Here is a 13660-nt window from a genome sequence, read left to right on the forward strand (position 1 = left end):
TCCTTCATTAATGGAAAGTGACTTCCCAGATCCAGCCTCTCCCTGGTGAGCTACTTCCTTCAATCCTAACCATTCCCATACATGCCCTGTTGCATAAAGGTTATTCCTTCCCAGGCCCCATTTCCCATTACAGCCTTCTCTGGAGCTGATCCTGTGCTCCTTCTGGGAGCAATAAGCCTTAAACTTGCCTGCTTCCTCTTCTACTTGCTACCTAATCTTGAGAGGGATCTTCATGGAACAAGAGCTTCATCACCAAGCTGATTCCCGCTCTGTGCATTCTAGTTTTATTTGTTGAAAAAACATTGAAATTAGTCTCCCTTTCAGTACCTGCTCTGTGCCAGTCATTAACTCATCATATTTGGCAGTCCAGCCATACAACAAATTCTTTCTAAAACCTTGAAAGAGCTTTAATGCTGTGAAGTATTTTTCCACCATTCCTCAACAGGACATGAAGCTGGGACACCATGTTGGGTTTTCCTGTAGCAGGAAGACAGCTGACTACTATGAACTCACAGTGGTTTGCTGATATTATTCTAGCAGATGGATGACAAGTCTCATGACTGACCTCTGCCTTTCATGTCTGCCAGGTAGTGTTGGATATTCATATTTTCACTTCTCCATGAATCTCCACTACTTCGAGTATCATTAAGCTGCTTCACAGAATGTTTTTAAATCCTTGGAGAATGGCTATGTACACACAGAAGGTATTTCTCAGAACTGCTGGCTATGGAAAATTCATTTTGCCATTCTGAGCACACATTTTCACAATCTGTGCTATCCTTTGCTCAGAGAATTGTCTCAGGTCATCTTTCACATGATTATTATGTGCTTTGGCCTCCCTCTCTTCTTCCCATTCTCAGAAAAACAGCATTTGAGTTACCCTCTTTTTAACGGGGTGAGTGTCCACTACCTTCTTACCTTTCATATTCAGCTGTGCCTGACCCACTGGTGGAGGGCTTAAACCCCCCAATTATCCACACTACAGATGTGTTCATTTCTTCCTGAACTGGGAGCTGGAGCAACTTAATTCCCCTGGTCAGGAAACCTGGTCCCAGAAGAGAACAGTTTGCTCTAAGGCCTACAGGCAATGGGAACACCAACAGATCTGCATCACCTTGTTGGGGGGGCTAAACCTAATTCCCAGGTTCACCTAAGAGGCAATAGACCAGATTCTATATTCAAGTCTTGCACTGCAGTTGTCATACCAACTGCTTTCCCTTCTGACCCCTTTCCAGTCTTTTTACTCACATCTTGTCTTCATTTTGGCATTTCAGTATTCCTTTCTGCTGGAAAAACACCCTCAGCTTTCAGCTTCCCCTCATCCCCTTCAAAGAACCTAAAACTTCTTCTGTGAATCCTCTTCAGTGCACCACTTGTACACTTTGAATTCAAAGAGACCATGTTTCAAGGACCAGCACATGCCTCCAGTATTTACAGATCCCAATTATTTATTCCCCCACACACCTCTTTTACGAAGTGTTAAATTCACAGATATCAATGGTATTTGACTTGAGATACTACACAAAACCCAAGTGGCCAAACCATTAGGGGTGGAGGCAGTAGATTTGAAATGCAAGGGGAATTCCCACAGACACCAGGGATCTGGGAACTGGGATATTACTTGTAATGCTGTTGGATTTTTTTTTCCCCTGAGTTTTAGTTATTTTTAGAACAGCTGAAATCAACACACCATGTAATTTGACATCCATGTCCTAAGAGGCAATAGCACACACCAAAGTGAGAGCTATTGACTTAAGAATGGACAACAACTACTCTGAACATACCTTAATGCGTTTTTTGCTTCTCACTCTCCTCCCTGCCTGCCCTCTACAGAAGTCACTTTCTCAGTTAACAACATTTTCCCCCCAGAGATACTTCCTTCTCAGGACTCTTAACAAATTCCTCTGGAAGAATGGGAAATTCTTACTGCTTTACCACAAGCCTAGAGGACAGACACTTAAACTGCTCTGTGGATGTTAGCTCCACTCCATCCAAACACACGTTCTGTTCTGAGAAAGAGCAAGTAGCTCTGAATATAAAAATTTTAAACGAATCTGGGAGTTTTCTACCTGTAGGCCTCAGCAGAACCAGCTTCAGCAATACTTTTGGGCATGAACTGCTTTATAAAGCTTAAGGGCCTGCATAATCAGGGGCACCATATGCATGTTTAAGATGAACTGAGCCTAACAAAAACCAACCAAAAAAAATCAAACCACCAACATTTGTCAGGAATTAAGTTCTCATTAAACCGTGCAGGATGAGCATTTGAAAAAGGCTTCTCTGTTGAATTCCTCCATTTAAAAACTCTCATCCTCATTATGTTCCATCTGACACCAGGGGTACTCAGCAGCTCTGTCCCAAACATCAAGATGTCAGACTAGACTCTAAAAATAATAAGAATCATCAAGTCTATGACTCTGGCTCAAATGATTTTTGGATATTATTGCCAAGGTCTGCAAGGATCAATTGTAAATTTACTTTTGCACATTGGAAAAACAAATGATAAAGGAAAAATGAAGAAAACCAACAGCTATTTCAAAGATTAAGTTGTGTTCTTACAAATACTTCATAGTGAAATTACTCAGTTTTGAATAATTTTTCTTTATTCTCTTATTATTATGTTTTCGAAATTAAGGCAAAAATTAGAAATGTGTCCTTCCTTACAAGTAAGGATAGCATGATTCAGATAAATCCTCTCTTTCAGACAGAGCCTTCAGTTTAAACTTGACAGGTCTACTCAGCTTCACAAAGCAGAGATGTCTGGAGACTGAAGCAATGGGAGAAATCCTCTCTCAGGAGCTACCTTTACTGTTCACTAGGAGCAGAAGGCGATTCAAACTCTTGATACACCTGCACTTTGGGGCAGAAGTTGATTTTGAGAGCAGATTAAAGTCCACAAGAAGTTCTGTAAGTATCTGAAATTAGTAGAGTAGGACCAATGGAAGAATATTTGTGTCTGTATGTACAGATTAATCATTAGATTAATAAGAGCCTAAGTGTACTCTGAAAAGCAGGCTTTTTGAAGCAAAGCAATAGCTATAAAAGACATCTGTGAGATGCCTGCCACTTCCTTTCTGAAGTATTCATCCTTGGTTAACAAAACCCACAACTCCTGGGACTAAAGCTGAAGCTGGTTCTGCTTTTCCATGTGCAAAGCTTGCCTGTCCAAATGCTTCCCCTTAGCTCCAGTGAGTGCTCCTCTCTGGCATTTCAGAGAGCACAATGGCACCCCCCTGGGCCGGGCTGCAGCGAGTTTGGGTTGGAGATTGTTTGTGGGACGCCGTTCTATTTATCACACAATAGGGTTTCTGTTTCTCCCTCGGTTCCATTGTGCTCAATCACATGGGGTTTTTTTAAAGTTATGTTTTAAGTTATAGCCTGTCAGGCGCCCTGAGGCATCTGGACACTGGGTGCACCATAAATTTGAAGTTATTACTGTTCAGGATTGCCGTAAATGAGTTAGTCATCTTTTCTCATAAGGCAACAAGGGAATGGGCTGAAAGTACAGGGCAGCTGCATCTTATTTAAAAGTGTGTCTTTCAAGAGGTACAAGACATTAACATGCCCTTTTGGAAATTATATGAAACTCTGCCCAAACTGTAATAAGTCATCACAGCAGTCTGGAAGAAGCCCTGTCTGCACTCAAAGAGCAGCCACAGTTAGTCCCTGTACAACACGTCTGTGACCAACCTGCAGCCAGGCACACTTCCCTCTTCTGTTACTGGGGATGAAAAGCATTAACCTGCACAGAGTCAAAGGATACATCACAGCTGACATGCTTGTGCCTGATCCGTGCCTGAGCGAGGTTATCCTTACAGCACCAAGGGAGCCCTAGGGAGAATTGGCAGGGAAGGAAGCACAGTGAATGCAGAGCACTCAAAGTGCAGTTTCTGGTAGGATCCCGCCTCTCTAACCAGTGGATTTCTGAACCCACCAACCTGGTCCTCCCATAGCCACATCTATACACCCAGAGCCCCCAGGAGAAAACAGAAGCAGAGTCTTCATTTCCCCTGTCACCTTACTTGGAGAGAAACCATCTTTTTGCTCTTTGGAGTTGCTGAATTTCATTATTTGTGCAATACTTCTTGACACTGCATTACTTCAATTTAATTTTCAAACTGCTGTAAGAGTTACAGGGGTATATACAATAGATTTTAATTCTGATAAAACACCATCAAATAAGATTGGCAGTAGTTTAGTTTTAGTTTGTTTCGTCTCTCTACAGACTTGGAGACTGTGGGCATTACCATTACTTATAATGAAATTCTGAGGGTTGGAGAATATTTATAATAACTAACACTGAATTGTGATAAAAGACATAGGAAAAATATACAACAACCTAAAAGGCTTGAAACAAAACACTAAATAGATGTGGATGAACATTTGTCCATCACAGGTATTTTAACTCTTAGTAGTCTATATTTAGTTTAACACAATTAATCTCTAATGCTCTCCAGTTGGCTTTTGAAAATTTATTAATAGATGCTGGTATGAGAGATTAAAGTCACATAATGACCCCTGATTTAAGAGCCAGATGGTTATTGGATCTGATAGGTCCCATTAATGAGAAAGCTGTTAGAAAGAAGTGAGAATTTAAAAGGTTTCAATATACCAAAAAAAAAAAAAAAAAAGGGAATATTTTCTTCATAAGAAATCTACTGCTTTGAGAGGTCTAGGAAAGAACAGCTACTGATTTTGCTGTCATCCCACATGGTATTTTGTCCATCCCTTCAGCTTATAGTGTTTGCCTAATAGGACAACTCATCCAAAACCCCCATCATCATATCAATGGAGACATTTATCCATTTCAAATGCAGTATGACACTGATGAGGGCTGCAGCAGCCAAGCATCAGTACAAACTAAAATTCCACACAAGTAGTTTTTAGCATACTCTAGTTTTTAGCATAGACACTAAGCATACCTTTTATGACAAAACATTTACCAGAAATCTTCTTCCCCATCTCCCCTCACTTCCCTTCCATAGAAACAATGAAAAAGATGAAGAAAACATCAAATGTTAAAAATTCACATTGAAATGGAGAGAAGCATAGTGAGGAGCATGGGTTTCCTGCCAGTTTGAGGTAACCTGCAAGCTTTCACTTGTTCCTTCAGGCATCAAAGAGCGTTTACCCCCAGGCCTTGTCCAAGGGACAGACATTTGGATTGCATTAAGCTTCCAGGGGGTATGTGTGCAAAACTCCAGTATGGAACAGTTATTAAAAAGGCTGCATGTTTGCTATTTCTGTGGTTTGTCAGAAAGGTCATTGTTTAAGATGTTTTCATTTAATGACAATGTGCCTCTATTCTTGTTATTATAGTTTGTTTCTTTCATGTCCGTTCCTCCTCCTCAGTATCATTGTTTGTCCCTGTCCTGTGAAGTGTCTTGCTGTTCTGGTGCCATGGGATTGGGAAGATGTTACAGATTTGTGTAACTTCTCACTACACTGGTGGTTCATTTACAGAGGGGTGTTTCCACCATAGCCACTTCTCTGCACTTATTGGGAAGATTTAATCTGGAGCAGGAAAAAAGGAACTATACTCATTTATGCAGAGCACGGTGGGAGCTGCATTACTTTAGCAGATGAAGGCTTGTTACAGTTCCCAGGAACTCCTCACCTGATTACCACCTATCGGATCTTTCTGCTTAATCAAAGCCCCTACACTTGCATTCACGCAGGTCTGCAACAGCAGAAAATGGGAGCAGAATTATGCATCCCATGCAGAAAATACACCAAACACTAAACCAAACTCTTCATTATAAGCACATCTCCTGAACTGGCAGAAATAAGCAGCGTAGGCCACCAAAAAAAAAAAAAACCAACACAGGACTCAAAAGCACAAATTCCAGCTGAAATACAAGACAAAGAGATCACCCAGTTATTAACCTTGCACAAACTGGAGGTGTGGGTAACTGCTCATTTTCTCCTTTATACAAGAACTCAAAAAAAATAGGTTTTTATTTTGAGATGGAAAAGAACAGCATTGTATGATGGGAACATCATACATAGAAGCACACAAACAACTTTGAAAAAATAGCAGGAAACATTAACAGATGAGTTAACAGTAGCTAAATATTTATATTGCACATTTCACATTTATCACAACAAACCCTTCTTTTTCCAGAAAAATATCTGGGTTAGGGGCTAGGACAGACAGTATACAATTTAATTGTTTCTCTTCATATATTAACTTCCTTTAAAGGGGACAACACAGCAAAGTGGGCCCCTCTGCAGGGGAAAAGATGTGGTATCTTCATTTGTGAGCTACTGGGTGTGATAAGTGGAGGGAAGCAAACAGCAAGGAGACACAGGCACACAGCTCAGGCTCAGGAGATAGCCGAGAGCAGCAGGACAAGCCAGAAACCAGCCCTAGTGACAATGGGAAAAGTTCCCTAGGGGCCAAAATGAACTTGCAGTCTGCTTCAGCCCAGAAAGCCACAGAGCTGACTGAAAGCAAGACTCGGAGCAGGGACAAAGTGAGCAGCAGGGGATTTGTTTATAAGCCCTTCCCCATGTCTAGCCTGTCTTTTCTCTCTTGTCTCTGTTGCAAGAGGTTTGTCTGATGTAGGCTTTGTTCAAAGAAAACCTGAGGTTTGAGTTGAAAAGCTGTTTGAGGGAAGAGCTCTGGAGAGACCTACCTCAATGCTCCTGTCAAAGATTTATATTCTTTAATGACAGAGGTATTTTGGTGTTTCTTTTAATGATGATGACAAAGACTTAGCTGCTATGTGCAGCACATAAGTAGCAGCTTTGTCAAGCTTTACCTCTTACAGAAGGGTGAGTGGGTGCCAGCATCACAAGCTGTGCGCTAGGGCACAATCTGAGCTCAGGAACAGCCATGATCTTGGAAGCAATTCCTGCACACTTGGAAATAAAGGCAGCACAAGGTTCTGGTAAGAAGGATTTCATAACTTTCCTGTCTTCCTTCACTTCTCCTATGCTCTGTCTGAACTAGGAGCTGGCTGATCAATAGCTCTGGGCAGAGCCTCCTACAAAGCCTGTCCTGAACGCTAGACTGAGTTCTTATACAATCAGCTGTGATGCCACTTGGGCAAGGCCAGAGGACAGTGATCAGACAGCTCCAAAACACAATGAGAAAAGGGCCTTTGTCAATACCGACAGGGAACCTATGACTACCCAGGATCCAGAAACAGTTGTGTCTTGCTTTAACCTACTGCTCCCACCAAAGCAGCCTTTTCTCCATGTCCTTCAGCCTGCTCCACCCGCTCTGGAGAGGGCATGAGCCCAATTACCCAGCCCTCAGCAGCCACCAATTACAGAGGAAGAAGAGCCCTTGCATTGTCCGTGCCCTGTCAGGCATCATCTGCCTGCCAAGCGTGCTGCAGCAGCCTTTGTCACCGTGCTGTCCCCCCGGCAGCCAGCTGCACAGCTTGAACGAGAGCGGGAGAGAGCATAAGGAAGCCATTAGAGGTTAGGAGCAGTTGCCCAACATGACTCAAAGAGGGATCTGAGGAAACATAATGGAATCACTCATGAGCAACTGTCCGTCCGGTCCACATCTGCAGGCGGTCTGCAGCTGTTCCGCTCTCTCCACACAGAGCAGGCCAGCTCTCCAGAGCAGCATAATCTCTGCATTAGCTTAGAGTACCTGCCCATTAGCTTTAAATGTGTCAAACGTTAAAAAAAAAAAACCCAAACAAAACTCGTGGTCTGTGAAAGAATGGCCATGAAGAGACGGTACTTGGGAAAACAAAAGCCAGGAGGAGGAACAATGATTCCCTATTGAACAACAAATGGAGAAAGTAGGCTCCAGCTTTTAATTGCAACACCATGCCAAGCAACTTGAAGTAAATGTATCTGTGTTTATTTCACATTCAGCTTCCCAGTTGTGCAATGGGAAATCAAGGAGAATGAGCACAGTATTAGTGATGGGGCAGGATCTCAGCTGGCACAGGCATGGGTGCATGGGAGGAAAAATATCAAGAGTGCCCACAGCCTGGTGTGAGCCCTGCCTGTGCTCAGCAGCGGTCCTCATCCCTGTGTCCTCAAAGAACTAATTCATTCCCCAGGACACAGGGGGCAAGTCCTGATTCCACTAAGGGTCAAAATAAGAATCATGGTTAACTGCCTGAGACACCCTCCCACCATCATCATCCCTTCCTCACGCTATCTGCCTTTGCGATGTAACATCCTTTTTAACAGCCATAGTATTTTATGTCTATAAACAGCAAATATTCAAGTAACAACCCTTCCACCTGCTCCTTTTCAGTTTTCTTCATTGTAGATAGGATCAGTAAGGAAAATACTCAGAGGAAAAGAAGATCTGTTTTTGAAATGAACGATAAACATTTATCTAACAGTTCATCAAAGGGTACCTCAACTCTACACAGTTTTCAGCAGGTGGAAACCAAATTGTGAATCGGTGGACTTTCCAAAATACACAGTGGCTGCAAGATCAGATGCCAGCTGTACACTCATTATTCACTCGTGCCTATTTTGAGATAGGTAAGTCCCTTTTTTTGTTAAACAGACAGGTTGTGCTGGGAAGTAATAACTAGCTGCATCCACAAAACTTATCAGTGTTACTGGGTCACTTAAACTTGCATTTGTAACAGTTCTCTTCAAAAGAAATAGCTTTAAAAAAGAAGGGAGAGAGGATGTCCCCCGCAGCCTGGTATCAGCAGTGATTGTCTAGGCAGGCTGAGGATTATGATTATTATAACCAGTGATGTGGACTCCAGAGAAGTGATAAAAGCGTTCTTCCAAAGTAGGCTTTGGAACCATCAAACATGTTAAATGAAGTAAGAATTTGCTTCTCTGAGAGGATTAATACCACAAGTTTATAAACCAGTCTAAACACTTATTTGGAAGACTAAACCATTCCTGAATTGTGTCAGTTGCTGTTGTAGCCTTTCATGGATTCACTGAAACTCTAAAGGGACTCTGGAATCCATGGAGTACCTCAAGACAACCCATGAAAGGCTCTCTTCACTAACACAGAGCTACTGGTTTTAATATGGAAATGATGTGAAAAGCTCAGCTTCTCCTCTACGTATAGGATTAAATTACACAGCCAGAAACAGCTGCTGCAGCTCAACAAGAAAATCCAACATTTGCAAAACAGTGGCTTGAAAAGGCAGGGAGTGGGGAAGTCAATATTTACAACACACTCATTTCTACTTAACAGTTAAGGAAATCAGGAGGCAGAGTGAGGGGGACTAAAATCGTTCACTTCACAAAATATCTCCGTTTTAGTTCTCTATCCCTCTTTCACCTGAAATAATGTGCAATTCCAAATGTGGAACAGCACAGGTAAAATCAGTATTAATTAGGAATTACATTAAACCCCTGAGTACCAGAATCATATCATTTTATAATCCAGACTCTCTGTTCTTTGCCCCCATCCAAAAAATCCATACTTTGAGAATTAGTAGGATAATTCCTTAACTTTCATTCTAGAAGCAAATCAAGCTGAAACACTGTGTCCCATCTGTGGTGTTACTCCCATCCTACAACCCAGTCAGACAGAATCTTCACTATCAGTCTTGCTAGAATTAGAGAAAGGATTTTAACACAATTAAAATGAGAATTTCGGTCTCTTTGCAAGGTATGCATTATAAGATTAATACTTAATAATCCTGTCAGCATTTGTTTAAGCTAAGCCAGTGGAGCAGAAATTTACAGTCACTTTAGCTGCCTGTTGCTACATTTCTCTAAATCAAGTGAAACAATTAAGCATGTGCCTGCTTACCTCTAGCAGATGTTACACACTACATGAATATCCAAACCCAGAGTTAAGACACAGCCATAGTGTGTCTCAATACAGCAATAATACCCTCAAAAACCAGCAATTAATTATTTCCTCGCTATCAGCCCTTCAGCAGCTTTGCCACTGTATTTTCCACACACATTTGTGATATGAAGCACTTATTCATTGTTTGCTCAGAGAACAGAAAAAGACTCGGATAATTCTTTTGCTTTCTCTCTGAAGTCGGACACCATAGCTTAAGTTCAACTTCTTATGCACAAGGTTAGCAGGTTCAGGAGACTTAATACAAGGAAACAGGCTTTTTTCACACTATTCACACAACAGGAAAGAAAAAGAGGGAAATATTTATTTTAATAGGGCCACATTTACTAATCACTCACAAGCAACTGGCTGAAATACCAGTATCACAATACAAAATCAAGTAACTCTCCCTGGCAGAGCTAAAACATAAAAACAAAGCCTCTGCAGGTCTGAACATTCCTCTTTTACTTAAAAGCAGACTTAAAAAAGCAAAGATAGACTGACCCACCCACCTACCTCTAACAACACACTGCAATCTGCCCTCCTCCTAGGACAGGGACCGGCAAGGCATCTTCCATAGTTGCTGTACAAAGGCTCGTTAAAGGAAGCAGGGTCACCTGCCCCCAGTGATGGGGCTGCTAATGAAGCCCAGCTGCATCTTCCCAGGCTCTGGATGATGTTTCCCCGTGGAATTGGCTTGCACTTTATGTTGCTGCTCAAATAAGTGAAAGTGGGGTAAAAGCAGATGGAAAAAGCCACCTTCTTTGGAGTGGTTTTATTTTGCACCCATACTGCCATTTAAAAGGTCCATGTAAGAGGGAAGGCAAGCAGAGAAAGGTGTTTTTGCAAGGTTTTTCCCCGGTTTCTATAGCGTCAGTTGGCTTTGCTGATATGCCACCGCTCCATGGTTTTTTAACACGATCCTTTTTACTTACCTCCCAGGAGACAAATTGCTCTGAGTTTATTGGGCAAAACTCCGCATCTTACTCTGCTGCACCTTCTACACAGGAGTGTTTGAAAGAAAACCAGCAGCAAGAAGTAAGAGACAAAAAAAGAGACTGTAATAGTCAAGAATAAAAAAGTCATTCCTCTAGCCTCCTTCTAACATCACTGGAATGCCAGGAGACCTTTTAAGTAATAGCAAGTATCATCAAATGGAAGAGGACATCAAGGAAAATGGGAATTTGAATGAATAGATGTAGAACTGAGAACACAAGTCACCAGTTGTGCTGTGCACGTCTGGGACAATCTCAGTCAGACCAGCTTCATGTATTGCCACAAAACTTGAGAGCTAATCTCTGCTGTCACAAAGGTTTCTGAATAGCTTTTCGAGCAAGGAGAGTAAGAAGAGTTCAGGGTTCCTGGTACACAGTTCCCCAGCATAGCTTATGAATTAATGAATTATGAATTAAATAATATCCATTTTCACATCCCATTTAATTGAATGTATCCAAACATGGTAACCCTAACTAGTCAAAGGACTTTGAGCAGCCACAACTATTGCTTTTTTTGCCAAGTGCTAAGGTAAATATTTGCTGTTCAAAATAAGGATTTGCTTTCTCCCTGATATGTTACCAGTCTTAAAATTGCTACTTAAAACCCAAATATGGATCTGTCGTTGCTACAAGTAGAATTCTTGAAATGTTTGTGTGTATCACTGATGGATTTTTTCTGCAGCTTTGCCAGCATCATAACCTTACCTTGTGTTCTGTAACTCATGGACCATTTTGAGCTCTCTGAAGCTTCCACAGTAAGGCAGCTTTGTCAGTGAGTAAAGCAGTAGAATTAGGCAAGCCCCCTTTGACTGATGAAGGTGTTGAAGATTATCTTGCTGTGGTTTGCAATGGCTCAGTGACTCTTTAACAGCTTTGAAACAAACCTCATCTGTAGAGGATTTCTCCTCTGTTCCACAGTCATGCACTAGATGAGGCTTAAGGAGGTGCTGCCATCCCTGTGAGCCACCTCTGCTGCTTTCCTACAGCCCCGTGTGTTCCTCAGCTGCATGTTCCAGCATGGCATTCTGTCCCAAATGGACACATACCATCAGTGTGAATACTGAACTCCATGTAACCTTCCATTTCCCAGCTTAGGTTTCTATTTTAATTAACTCCCCAGCTTTGTGCTTAAAAAAGCCCCTATGTATATTTGTATGTATATTTCTTTATATATTTGATATACCAGCTTTTTTTGACCTTTTACACCAGGTATCCATCTATTACATTCTTCATAAATTCTTTTCATATATGTTTCGATGTTGCCCATGCTGTGACTTCTTACGTGGGCTCTGTGCTTTCATAAACACTCAGTCTGGAGTTTTCTCAGCAGATGAGACCTGTTTTACTTTAACACCTGCTTCAGTCTCCTCTCAGTTAAGGCTGACTTATATTTGCACTGTATAAACCAGTGCCCTTATTTTAACTCTATCCTTCGAAGAATAGCCTCTCTCAGATCATTAAGACCTAATGATTAGTAGATATGGTACTAGTATGGTCTCAGTTTCATCCAGAAGAATAAATAGAGCTAGCTGTTCAGGAAAAGAAGAATTCCAGTGGGAAATAAAGACAACTGTTGCGACATTTTTCTTCAGAGTGTTCAGAAATAGCAGATGCACGCATCTTGGGGAGTTTTTTAATTTTGTGACATGCTGCAAACATAAGGAGTTAGCAGGCAGAAAAGCCAAGTGGGCTGGGTGAATATCCGAGCAGGGAAATCTGGCTAAAGGGAACAAGCAGAGCTGGAATTGTGGTGGAACATGTGTTTTCAAGTAAACATTGTAATAGGCCAGTGGAAGGGGTGCTGATCCCCACACAACTGGCAGCTGTAAAGAGGGAAATGCTTAAAAAATTTGTCTTTAGCTTAAGGATTCAGTAGCTTTCTGGACAGTGAAATACAGGGCAAGTATCTGCCTGGCAACTGGTGATCTAACCTTGGTACCAGTGTCCTGTTCTTAAGGATTCCCAGCTGGAGTCACCTACTGCTCATGTACATCCTGGCATGATAATCCAGCAAATGTTTGTTACTGAAGCCAGTTCCTTTAAGGAATCAGAGAGATCATCTCCAGAGAAATCTGAATTCCCACTATTCCATTTATTAAATAACCACATGAAACACAGCAAGTGTCTTCTGATCAATCTTAATATGGTACCTACCTGTTTCTTGGGAGAATCACAACAAACTCAGCATGTGGAATGGCACGGGAGCTTGTGCAGCCACAAAACCCTGCTGCCACCCACGAGTCTGCAACCTGAAATGTGCTGGGGGCAGCAGAAAGGAAAACCTGAGGAGCTCAGCACTATGGTGCCAAGGAAAACTGGAGCTCACCTTTGCAGGGATGGACAGGTCTGGTTTTCCCTATCAGCAGCCTAAGAGGAATCTGTTTTCAGGCTTCATATGGGTTTTGGTCCCTTTCCTTCCTAACTTCACTGCTTGAAATTGGGCTGGCCTAGCTGCTTCTCTGAAGTTTGTTTTCCATTAAGCAGCTGTCTACAAGCTTTTGAGTCAATGGAGGTGCCATGGAAAAACAAAGGAGACAATTTAGATAATATGAGATCCAGAAATATAGTATCTTAAAGAAATCTACACCATAGATATAACTGCAAATTAAATGATAGTACCTGGGGTTTTTGTAGCACTACCATTCTTGTCAATGGAAAAAATACAATCTTTTCAGCTTATTACTACTGTGGTCAAACCCAGCAGCATCCAGAAAGCAAATGCTTCCAATGATAATCTTACAAAAAATAACAAATGACCATACAAAAGATCTGCATGGCCTCTCTAACTCAGACTCCAAACCACAATGAAACAGGAAAACTGAATTCAGTTCAAGTTTCAGCATGTCTCTTCTGTCCCCAAGTCTGTCTGCCTGCTTAGAATGTCAAAAAAAAACCCAACAAGAAACCAACAATA

The sequence above is a fragment of the Corvus cornix genome, chromosome 4, assembly GCF_000738735.6.
Source record: "Corvus cornix cornix isolate S_Up_H32 chromosome 4, ASM73873v5, whole genome shotgun sequence".
Lineage (NCBI taxonomy): Eukaryota > Metazoa > Chordata > Aves > Passeriformes > Corvidae > Corvus > Corvus cornix.